The sequence below is a fragment of the Tyto alba genome, unplaced genomic scaffold, assembly GCF_018691265.1.
Source record: "Tyto alba isolate M040663 unplaced genomic scaffold, T.alba_DEE_v4.0 Super-Scaffold_44, whole genome shotgun sequence".
Taxonomy (NCBI): Eukaryota; Metazoa; Chordata; class Aves; order Strigiformes; family Tytonidae; genus Tyto; species Tyto alba.
The window spans coordinates 12,986,699-12,999,861 of NW_024881320.1; positions in this window are offsets into that span (position 1 = coordinate 12,986,699).

Consider the following 13,163-nt stretch of genomic DNA (forward strand, 5'->3'; position numbering starts at 1 on the left):
CAGTAAAGTCTAATTGTTCAAATGAGGCTGCTAAGGGATGCTAATGGATTGTAAAGAAAGCAGGAGACAGGAAGTGGTGAGATTTGTGGAGCTACAAAAGATATTACAGATATTCAGGGGCAATTTGTGATAACAAGAGCTCATTAAGAGGTTCCTGAGACAAAGATTCTGACATGAGGCAGTTATTGTAGCTGAATTCAGTGTCTTGTTTTATGTAGAAGATGGGTTAAAATCCAAGAAGTATATCCTGTTAGGACAAGATTGATTGAATTTTAAATTGTATGGACTTGTAGCCACTTACTGAGGTAAAGAAAAAGAAGGAGGTATTCAGCCAATAGTTTGGTTTCACAGACTGCAGAGATGGAAGGTAGTTAAATTCCCCAGAACCTGGGAAAGGTTCTTACCTCAGAGGCAAGAACCACTGTGCTGAGATGGCTCAGCAGAAAGCTGTGAAAATTATTTAAGAACATTAACTGTGAGTTTTAAGAAGTAGTTCCATGAAGAACAATCATAAAAATAGCCCTCCAAGAGAATGAGTCAGAGTACCCAATATTCTTGCTTACAGCCTTGCACTTTGAGCTGAGTCTTGAAAAAGAAACTGATCGCTCTGCACAGAACAGAGATTTTCCTGGTGATATGAGTAAGGCAAGATGCTGGATAAATTGCTTATCATGATGGGCAAAACAGATGGGCTAGAGACATGACAGTTTCAAGATTATTTTTTATAAAGGTCTTCTTCCCCTGATTTCAGACGGTGCTACAGCTCGACAGCAGAATTTGTTGTAAGGCAGAATATGGTCTCTCCACCACACTTTGCTGTATTGCTGGCTGGTAGGACTCTCCTCAAAGGTATGTTCATGGCTCGCAGTCATTCTGAAAAGAAGTTCCAGTGTCTGCACACACAAGTCAAAGTCCACATAAAGATCAAAAATGTTCGTTTAAAGCTCAGAGGTTGTTTGGGACAAATGTGTATGTCCAGACAACGTGATACAAGGAGCTTCCTCACTGGTTCTCCACAACACTGAGCGCCATGTGTCTGCAAATCCTGAGCACTGTGAACTCTTCTCAAGTGTAGAGTCACACCAGAAGGAGCTGGTGGGACCTTGTATTGGCCTGAGAGACTGGTCAGATGGGCTAGGCTTCCCTAGCTCGGTGTAAGGTGAGGGAGGCGTTTCCAGATCACAGTTCTTGCTGGAACAATGTGGCAATGTGCCACCGAACTGGCCTCACATGGGACTGTGTTTGATCAGCTCAGTCAATCCCTGGTGATGTTCAACAGGCCTAATTTCAGATCATACTCTTTGCTCTCCTGTGACAAAAATGAGCACATTTCTCTTTTCCAAATACTCCTATAAAAGAAGGAAGTAACTGAAATTTTTTAAGAGAGTGCAGTGTGTGCACTGGAGGAATAGTAACCTGACATAATGCAAACAGTGTTTTTCTAAAACAAACTGTTATTTCTCCACATGGTCACACAGCTGCCTATCATTGCCTCTGTTTCCAACCTTTCTGGGTTACTAAGTGGAAGAAAGGACTATAAAAATAATAAAGGAGACCTGTGAGCAACACTGTTATACTTTTCCAAAGAACTGTTGTTCTCTGGCTAGAACATGGACTCAAGCTGTTACGAATACAGTAGACAAGGTGTTCACAGGAACCTTTCTCCACCCAGACTTAAACACCACTTTCAGGGAAGGAAGTCACAGTAACAGGCAATGGCCATGTAAGGCTTCAAGCTGAGTTCTCCTTACCTGTAGAAAAAAATCCTCTCAAGCATCTTCCAACATTTAGCCATACTTTATCCTTCCTGAGAGAACACTAAACCTAGCTACTGTGTAATCCCAAGGGAAGAGAAAAGCATAAAATGGAAAATAAGTAATTCACTGTCTAAAATTCTCATACTGTATCCATTGCACAGTAATTTAAAATTCTTCGTATACTGCATCACAATATCTCATGACAGTAAAAACCATCCCTGTTTTACAAATGGAACAACCAAGCCCAAAGGGATTAAGGTGATGCATACACAGCAGGGCTCATACTTGTCACGTAGCTCAATGCTCTGACTTTCCTCCTTCCCCAAAAGCGGGATCATCTGGAGATGAGACACATGAGACTGGATGGAGGCCTCCCACACTCTGAAAAGTAGTATTACAGCTTGTTTTAATAACTGCTTCTACAGAAGTATCCTTCTACAGGGAAGCAGGGGAAAACTAATGCACCCTTTTATTTTTAAAGACAGTTCTGTATTGGGTCATTCTGGTTTTGGCAAGTATGTGGGAGCATCCCTTCTCTGCTTGCTGTTCATTCTCATTATTTTCAGGCCATTTTGCAGCACTTCACAAACTCAGAGACCATGGCTATGAAGGTACAAAGACAGAACTGCATTATTGGTTCTTGTTGCTACTCAGTTATAAAGAAATCTGTGTCACCCAGGCAGCTATTGGAGGGAAATGATTCCCTGTCTGATCCCAGTCAGCAACACCAAATGAACCAGTGCCTCCAGGGTCTTCAGCTTTTTATCTTTGCAGACTTATTTCTAAACCAGTACCACCTTCTGTACATTTTGTACATCTCAGTGTCCAAGTTCTCTTTGCACTGATAGATCTTTGCTTAGAAACTTCTATTTATCGTGAACTGAGGTGAAGAATCTTTTTTACTTCTGCCTGAACTTCAGCTGCTGAAAACACTTTTTTTTTTTTTTTTTTTGAGGCCTTAAGCACAAATACCTCCACAGTTTTGGACCAGAATTCTGTGTCTGGTGCTTATTGTTAAGAGAGAAGGCATATTTTCGACTCTATATTGCAGTTAGAGTTAAACAGAAGTTACAGAGAATCATTAATCGGTTGAGATAAAAGAGAAGAGCTGCCCTGGTTGTTATTGATCTTCAGATAATCCTTTCTAATCTTATTTGGTTAGTTCCTAGGAAACTTCTTATTATAAATACAGAATATTTATGTGAGTGTGACATTTTGTCCTGGACTCAGAACAAGGAATAAAAGTAACTTGGAATAAATAATAAAGAAGTAGCCTCAGTGTGATGGCAGTGAATATACTGCTATTAACCAAAAGAAAATTTGGATTAAAATGAAGATTATGTTGAGGACTAAAATGCTGAGGTACAGCAGATGACTAAGCAATACTAAGGAATGCAGGACTATTACAGTTTGACGAAGTACAAAAAGGAATAAATCTATTGTAATTCATTGTGTTGACCCCAACACAACTGTACTGGCAAGTTTGGGGAGGTAGCCATTATGCCTTGGGTTTTAGATGTTTTGGTATCTCCTTGCTGCTGTTCAAGTGATTATGTTGTTTCTATAGTGAAGCTTGTAGATAGAAGCAATTTGCACAGGCTGTTGAAACCACTAAACTTACTTAAGCATGAAAAGAAATGAGAAGGGAGAGATCTGGGAGACTACTTAAGGCTGCTTACTGCTACCTATCATTTAGTTATTCAAAATGAATATTTGGATGAAACTCTTTGTCAATGTTAAGCAAAGGAAATTGTTGTGATAAGCTATCATAGAGACAGTTGTTCCTAGCTCTTAAGTACAGTTCTCTTACTTTCTACTGAAGGACAGTACCACAGAATGTTCATAAATTCTTTTCAGGCAATGCTGGATAATGACAAACTAAAATCCCCTTACCCAGGAGACAGAAACTAAGCTTACTTGAGGGCCCTTAAATTCCAGTTGATTCAGTGGGAGCCTAGGAAAGGTGTTATTAATTTATGAGGTTGAATCAGATAGGTACAGCTTACTGGTTTTCATACATATTAAATATTCACACAGTTATACTTTTCCTAGGACAGGGAACTGCTGTATTATTTAACTGAATACTGTAGTCAAGGAGTTACAAGAATAATTTTGATGGTGGTTTCTCATGGAAGGCACAGTGACAGGCAGACTTATAAAGAAGACAGAGACAACTTCTCTAAAGATGATTTCTTTTTCATGAGAAACAGATAAGAGTCAGTATCTATGTAAGGCACAAGTGTTGAATCAAGAGGTCTATTTGCCCTTTAACTCTGCTATAAACAAATGAGAACATTCAGGAATCAAAGGCTAAATACCTGTTGCCTTTTTTTTTTTTTCTTCCCAACTTGCATATATTTGCATTACATTGCACTTCAAAAATTAATTTAGACCTTTCCCTAAGTCTGTTCATATCATTGTCATTGTTTCTGCTAGTATATAACCAGTTAGGGCACAACAGGGGCCTGTCTCATTTTCCCTGCTTTTGGAGTAGATAGAGCTTAATATGTGGCATATTAAACAGTAGAAAGTGTAATGGCTGGAAATATGCATGTTCCCTTACTTAAAAATGGTGGATCAGGACTCTTTTTGCTATTGTATTTCTGTGGGTATTCCTGACTTAGCAATATCTGTGGGGCTGACGCATTATTCTACTACTAGGATTCCTGCACACTGATACTGTCATAGGTATTATGGGAGAAATGCCTTTTTGGTTTAAACCTAACTTTGCAATTTTGCAGCTGTATACTCTTATTTTTCATTGTGGACTATAACTGTCAGCTGTGGCTTTGCAAACAAAGGTCCACAATAAGCTATTAACTTTGGTAAATTATTCATGGTAAATAAATGTGTGAACAGGGAAATGTTCAGATAAAAATGAAAGTTTCCTTCACAGCCCGAAACTGTGCATCATTCACTGATAACCTTCTGAATTACTATCATATTTTGAAGCCAATAAATAAGGTGACTGTGCAAACCTGCTAGCACTTAAACACATGGGAAGAGGTCTTTTTCTGTTTTTCGTGATCTCTCATTTTCCATTCTATCTTCTGGCTTCTGACCTGCCTGATTTAGTCACATATCAACATGAGAGGATCTGTTATACTAGCTCAGACAGCAATGGGCATCTGCTCAAAGCTGTGGGTCACCTGTGTTGTGCTGTGAGGAGCCCTTGTTTTATCTCACTGTTCCGTTTCCCTGCAAATGAGCTCATATTCTTGGAAGTTTTTCTCCTTGTGACTGACAAGACAGTCTGTTGTAGCGGTCTCTTCGTAGCACTGAAATGGCAGGATTTATCTTACCTCGCTTTAACCATCTGAAAACAGCATCACAGCTCAGCTAAGTCAAATTTCCTTTGGAAACCACGTGGAAAAGAATGCAGCTGAAGTGAGCTTGCATGCCTTAAAAGTTAGGGGAGGTGAATCCCTGGCAGAAATTTTGCTTGTAAGTCACTTTAAAGCATGTTTTGAGTCAATTACCATGCCAAGACATGTTCTTAGCAGCTGCCTTCTGTAGCATGCCTGAAAAACTAGAAAATGTAGGCTGTGCTGAATAGAAGCAGTTGCAGAGGCTAACAGCCCTTGCAAAAAGAATATTTAAGCCTCTCCTCTAACAAAGGAGTCTAGCATATGTGTCCTGTGTGTCCTATGTGTCCTCACTACCTTCCTTCTTGGGGCAGGTGGCTATTCCCCAGGTAGGCTTGTCCCTGGTTACTATGGGGCTGGCTGGGATGCAGAATGACTGGGTGTAGCCAGTACACTAGTGTGTTGGTTGATACCTGCTATTTGACAGCTAGGCAAAGACCAAAAAGCATCATTGTACTGTCAAGTCTGACCGATCAGGGACTCACACATGCTTTTTGACCCAAGAGAGATAATATTCAGGGCTGCACCCAGTCATGCACACACTCTGCTGACATTAACTTAATTGCTGGTGTTGACTTAATTGGTTTGACTCTGGCTCTCATCCTGCCCTCTTCCTTGCACACTGGCAATAGTGAGACTTTTTCTGAAAGAATCCCATGGACCTTAGCATGTACTTATTGCCCAACTGAACTCATGTTTGGATTTGCTGCTCAGAGTTAGTAGTTATTAAAACTGTTTGATATACTTACGTAAGTTTGATTGTGCTCTGCTCAGGTTTTGCAAGGGACTAAAATATTAGCAGTTTAGTTGAATGTATTTGGAATATGTTAAAATAGACTGATTATGTTTTGAAACTTTTCTACAGCTGAGAAGTGTGGTGTTTTACAGATTTAGACCTTCATCTGCTAAGAATATTATCACACATTGATGTTCCAGTGCTAGATTCTGGTGGACAGTATTACTTATGTAATTTAATTAAAAACAATATTGATAATAGCATTTATTTAAAATATATCATAAAGAAAACATATTTCTTTCTCTGTCACTGTGTGTGGATAGACTATACCACGTTAAATCTGATTTTACCTGTTTTCTTCTAGGAATAGTTACTCCTAGGGTTTTTAATAGCAGACACATTCTCAGCTATATTTTTCTTTTAAACTGGATACCGAATTTTTCAGATTTCCTGCTATGAGAATTCATTCCAGACGTGGATATGCAATGCAGTGCCGTAAATTCTGCCTGTTGGAAATATTAATGGATGTTTATTTTCTAGGAGTTCCTTAAAACTTTTAAAACAGACTTATTAGTTTAAGAATTTGAACTATTTTGCCAACTTGAATGGTATTTTTATTATCAAAGAAATTTAAACTAAGTTGTACTAGCAACTGAAAATTGCTGCTTTGATTAATTTTAATAAATTCAAATATTTATGGAAGTGTTTCAGAATTATTTAATATAATTTCATATTTTATTAAAGCATTTAATGCAGACAATTACTTTAGTTAGTTCTCACCCCACAGTCAGTCTGGAATCTCTTCATAAACTTCTCTGGATCTGTTCTGGCTTCACACAACACAAACAAGAGCAAAACACAGGCATGTCTATGTGTATTGCTCTGTGGCTGGACTAGGTCACTTATGTTAAAGTAGGGTAAGACTTGAACCAAAAGGCTAAACGCACCCATTAGGGGAAATTTGGATCTGGACTCAGATTTGAACTTGTGGGATAAACTGAATACTAATTGTTCTATAAATAATTCATATACTTAGCACTTTTCCATTGTGTAGCATCCCATAGGAATCATCTCTCCTTCTCTCACACATATACACATGTACTCTTCTTTCATTAAGGATTCCCAAATACAGTAATCAGAACAGCCATCACATTTGGATCTGACTGATCAATGCCACTTCAGCTTTATTCCAATGTAATTGCCGTGGCCTAGAGCACACTGGTAAACATGGCCCAGAATTGATTTAACTATTACATCAGGAGATCATTTAATGGAAAAAAAAGCAACTGAGATACCATTTCTGGGATACAAAACCCACCAGAAAATAACCTGGATGTAGACATAACAGGAAATGATTATTTTTCCTAATTCATACATTATGTTTATCACAATTCCAAAAAAAACTGTTTGAATATATAAAGTCAGTGTTCACTTTTGTCCTGTGATGTCAAGTTGCAGTACAGCTAAAGCTACTGACTGGGTAGACACCAGCATATCAGACTGATAAATATGCAAATATTCTATTCTGGGACAGAATTGACATGCTATACTCCATGGCTGTCAAAAATCCAGATGCAACACTATCACAGAAAAAATGTTCCTTGGAGGGCTACTCAGAAAACTGAACTTTAGCCATATACTTCAAGCTAGGTGATTTCTCTTAGCCTTGTCTATAGCTAACAGCAAGAAAACTACTTGTCCAGAAACAACCAGAATCCAGAGTACCTGCACTAACTTGTGTGGGTGTAGGTAGTCCTGGATTCTGGATTTCTGTGTGGGTGAAGGGCTTCTCATCCCCTTTAGCTATAGAAGGGGCTGTAACTGTAGAGATAGACTAGTTAGCTAATGTTCCTTGCCTATGACTGAGGAGCCTGATTGCCCATTGCTCATCCCCACACAGTTTCCATACTAAATGATTATTTTGTTTAATAATTCCAGTATTTTCTTTTTACACTTCATGCATGAGAAAATCTGGTAATTCCCTTGTGGAATCTAGAGATGGCTTTTAACAATATTCAGTCCTTACTCATGTTCTGGATTGTTTTTACAAGCCTGCAGTAATCAAGTCTTTTTTTTTTTTTAAGAGCAAAAGCTTGCTTTTTTGTAATTTTTATCTCAGCTACTTAAGATTATAGGGGTCACAGTTCTTTGTCTTTTCCCACAACAAATAGCAACAGTTGGACAATGTAATCTTCCCTCCACACTTTTTGTGCAAAGTTTTCATTACAGACCATACGTACTTCTCTTAGCTGCAACCTGCCCTACTTTGTAAAAATGTTTTGAAGAACCATAGGGAGAAAACAGCCTCTTAAAGGCAAGTATTTGATAGAATATTTTGAGAAATGTTCTAATAAACTATCTGTGCAAGACAATGTTTTGATGACTGTTACAGTAATCTGGCACTAGAAATAAATTAGATGCCCCAGTGTCAACCCTGATGGGTTCCTTTTAAAAATCCACAACAATTTATAGCACAAATCCATCATATATAGTTGGGTGTAATTTACAGTATAGCCACCCTAATAAAAAGCTATACGAATCGCATAGAAAAGAAACAACCATTTGCCAGGGAAAAAGAAGGGAAAGACATGTCAACGAAGAGGTGTTCTTTTTCAGCCTTTCCCTACTTTAGGGTCTAACTCTGCCCCTGTGAAGTGCACTGCAAAGGTCTACTTCAGCAGTGGAAAAATCACAATCTTGAAAATGACATTGTTAAGCAGGACTGATACCACTGAAAATAATGTAATTATGTGGGGTGATGCAGAAATCAGTCTAAAGCCTAAGGATTTGTTTAGCTATAGCATGCCAGCTCCTTTGGAAGGCATATTCTGATGAGAAAGAGCAAGCTTTGACATTGCTCTGCTTTGTGAAAGAGCAAATTATTTCCCTTCTAGTGGAATATGCCCTTATTGACTGCAGAGTGATCTAGGATCTGCCTTTTATTCCTTAAGAACACACTTAAGGATGGAAATGTCCACTTACCACAATAAGGAAGAGAGTCACAGTCAGCTGTGATGGCATCCTCGTAACATGGAACTCACTGGCTGGTTCAATGGGATGAATGCTGTTGTTTCCCTGCCCTTCTGGCATAGCAGCAAAAGAGTATTCCTCACTTCTCACTGTTGAAAGGGCTCCTGAAATTAATATCCCTTCTGCTTCCTGTTATCCTGATGAACAGACAAATACAACTTCAAGCATGCTACAGTGACACTGGTATATTGGACTGTTACCTAACAGTTGCAACTTTTCCCTCCCTCTCCAATTTTGTCATAAAACACACGCATCAGGTAGACCAAAATGCTTCTACATCCCACTTTTGCCATTGGCCAATGAAAGATGATTAAGAAGAGCACAAGAAACGGGGCAATTTCAGGCATTCCCTGACGTACCCAGTATATCCTCCCAGCTTCCTGAGATCAGCTGTTTATGATCTTTCCAGGAGAAGGTTAGACAATGATTTCTTTTATCCAGTAGTCAGTTAAGTCATGGAAGTCAAGGTTTTGCCAAAGAAAGATACTCAAACACAAGGCTGCAAATTTAAAAATAAAAAGAAATTACATTTCCTACCCAAAAGAACTGAGGGGTAGGATGGAACAATCCATGCCAACCCTTGTGTAGTTTATAATAGAAATGGACAGTAGAAGATGTCTGCTTCCAAAAACTGTTCTTCCGGCTTCTCTAGGTGATGAGCCTGGTGTGCTGGCAAAGGCAATCCTCTCTGATGCAGAGCCTGCTATTACTTTCAAAGCTGAGATTCAGTTCCAGCCCAAATGGAAAAGATTAAGCTTTAATTCTGCTCATTGCACTCCAGGCAGTGGATGAAGATCAGTCTTATCTGCATATACATTTAGTGCCATTATTTCTACTCTGATTACCCAAATCAGCTCTGATATTTTCCATAAACCAGCCCTTAATAGTACTAAATCATTAAATCATTACTCAGATATACTTCCCAGTAAAATGCCCCTTGAAGGGGCCTCTGAATGTTTTAACATCCAGAAAGAGGAAATCAAGTCTTTGGAGGTCTGTAGATAGAGAAGTAGGATGAGGACTTCAGCAACAAGAATGGGTTTGTACAGAAACTTCTCTGCCACTGAACAGCTGAAGGATTTGTCCAGATCAATGTCCTCATGCCCTTGGTACAAGTCCAGTACTCATCCTTCTTTGGAAGTTGCTTTTAGGCACATGAGAAAAAAATCTAACTAGAGACAGGAAATTAAGGTTGGAGTATCTGAGAATTCTTCCCAGCTCCATTCTGTCACATCTTTTTTTCTTCTTTGATCACTTTCTTTTGGTGGTTGGTCAGCTTTCCTACCAGGAAGAGTATTTTTGTTTTGCTTTGTGTAGGCTTGCTGCATAGCAAAAAGTGTATCTACAAACACTCAGTTAGTGCCTTGAATAAAAGATCGAGCTGCTGGTTACAACATCAGCCATTTCACTTGTCATAACAACCTATTCTGATTTTACAGTAATCAATAATCAACAGGATCAATAAGAACCTTTCCATTGACCTTAACAGCAGCTGGAGCTGGTCCCAAATATTCTGGGGTTTGTTAGCCTGAGCTTTTATCTTCTGCAGTGCTACAGCAATGATATTTATTAAAACTTAGCAAAAAGAATTGCTGTTATCAGTGTGTGAGGCCAAATACAGTTGCATCTCTAACATGCTGGCATGGCACCATTAATTTACAAGACAGCAGAATAGAGTGGCGATACATAAAACTGAAATTCCAATTAGAAATATGTACCCTGATTTCTGAATACCCCTACAATGATTGTGACATTTATTTACAATAAAACAACCTATCCCCAAGACAGACAGAGATACTTATTTTATAATCCGAGTTTATAAGATGCTGCTTTTTGTGTCCAGTATAAAACACAGTAGGAGTAGTGTTGTTGATATAATAGGATGGTTGGCTTCTTTTTTACCATGGTGAAACCTTTCCTATCAAAAGAGAGATGACAGTTTCGGAATCATTGTGAAGCAGAAGAGAAGGGTGAATAGTGAAAGAAGCATTGCTTACTATTTTAATTTATGAGTTTTCCTGTAACGCTTGTCAGCCCAATAGCTAAGCAGTTCTCATGTGATGGCAACTTTCTGCCCTGCTACCAATAAGACTCAGGAAAATGTTATTTCAGTTTCACAGAGGTGTAATCTGAGGAAGGTGGGGTTTGGATGACACTAGGAACACATCAGGCAGCAGGAAACAGGATTAAGATTCTCTGTGAGTTCAGTATCTGAATCCCCAAAACATCCCTCCAGTGCGTGAAGCAAGTGACCAACCCTAGCTCACACAGTTTGTTTTAGCTAATAGAATCTGTGAATGGCTGGCCCATTAGCTGAAATTGTAAAGGGCCGGAACAGAATGGGAGGAGGGATGAGCAGACAGAACACTAGTCCAAGCAGCTCTACCACATGCTCTGTTGACCTATAGCAAATTGCTTGGACTTTTGGTGCATCCATCTCCAATGTGTTAAATTTGTTACTTTGAACCTACTTTGCAAGGGTCTACTGAAGCAGTGAGTTGGAAGACTGTGAGATTGTTCACAAAAGTATTTGGGAAAATCTAAGATACCTGCAGGAAAAAAAAAACCCAAAGGCTTAAAAATCCTGTTTTCTTTTATCTGGGTATGGACCTCTAACCTCTTTGTATTGTTTCAATCCTTTAAATTGGCAGACAAAGACCTAAGTAAGGTCGAGGCTGTTGCCTGAGGAAACTCTTAAGTTTGTCATGAAGCAACAAAAGGGAAGGTGCTGTTTTGCTCCAGAGGAGCTCTTCTCCACTTGAGAGTAAAAGAAGCAGAAAATTTTTCATTAGGCTTGTGCTGGAGGACAAGAAAATACTGTATATTTTCTTTTTTAGAGGAGGAGTCCCTTTTGTTACCTGGTGGCAATATTAAGAGAAGAGCCCTCATCAAACAAAAACATAGATATTTCATAATCCCACAAAACCATTAGATACTCCTAACATTCATCACTGGCATCCTGCTTTGGGAGCTCAAAGAGCTGCTCAGACATTAGCTAATTACATTTGGCACAATCATCTCATCTTACATGCTTGCAGACACATTAGGTCACATGCTTGGCTGATATGAAGTTTTGATTTCAGCAGCATGGCTCATGTACTTCAGCTGAGGACAAGACCTTTTGTTTCCATTTCTTATATGTAAGGAAAACCATAACCTTATATCTGCAATTCCATATAGTGAGGAAGGACCAAGATGAAGGCTTCACCTTATGTAACCACAATTCAACCAGGAGCTCCCACAGAGCTAAATTAAGATTTCTTTTTGTTTGCCACAGGGTAATACAACAACATTGAAAATGAAAACTTGACTCAGACCACGGTGAAATGATCCCAAAAGAACAGTAGAATTGGGGTTTCTCAAAACCCATGGGGGGCTGCAAGGAAGTTAAAAGAAATGGAATACAGTAAACAGCAGAGTTGAGAATTCACAGGTCAGAACAAGATCTCCTCCTGTTCATCTGGCAGAAGCACTACCACCAATTACACTGGACACTAGATCAGCCCTACAGAGTGGCAAACTTTCCTCCAAACCTCTGTAGGACTAATCTAGTGTCCAGTGAAATTGGTGGAGGGAAAGAAAAGCATGGACAGGGGTAAATAAGGCTTCACTACCTGTACAAATGCTAGCATATCACCACCACATATAGAATGAGAAAAGCGGGAGCACAACTGAACTTTAAGAGCTTACTTTTCTCTGATGGCTGTAAATCAAAGAAATCTGTGTTCTTGGCTCTTTTCCTTGAAAAACATTTATCTCTTGATAATGAGGAAGGGACAAAATAAGGCCATCAATCAATAACATATTACACATTAATGGTCACTGTACTCACCTGGACCCTAAGCTGGCATTGTTTCCCCTTATTGCAGCTGAAAGATCAACAGCATTTCTCCTCAGCGGGTCCTCTGGAAGCTTTGACAGGCAGGTGAGCAGCTCATTAGGACCACCAGCTTAGAAGGTCACTGATTCCATCACCTAGCAATTGCGACCACCATGAAATACACAGTTAAGCCCACACATGTTCACAAAGGTCATGTATTTATCACTGTCTGCGAGTTCAGGGGTGTCATTCTGCTGTCTTACCTGTTAGAGTAATGGCAAACATATGCTAAGGTACTCAGGGGAAAACATATCTTCAGGTGAAAACCTAGGAAATGCATCTAAGGATGCTTGGTTTTTCAATACTGATTTTAATAAGGCAAGAATTAATCCATAACCACAAAATAACTATAGAATAAACTCAACACAAAAATAAAACATCTGAATTACAAAAAA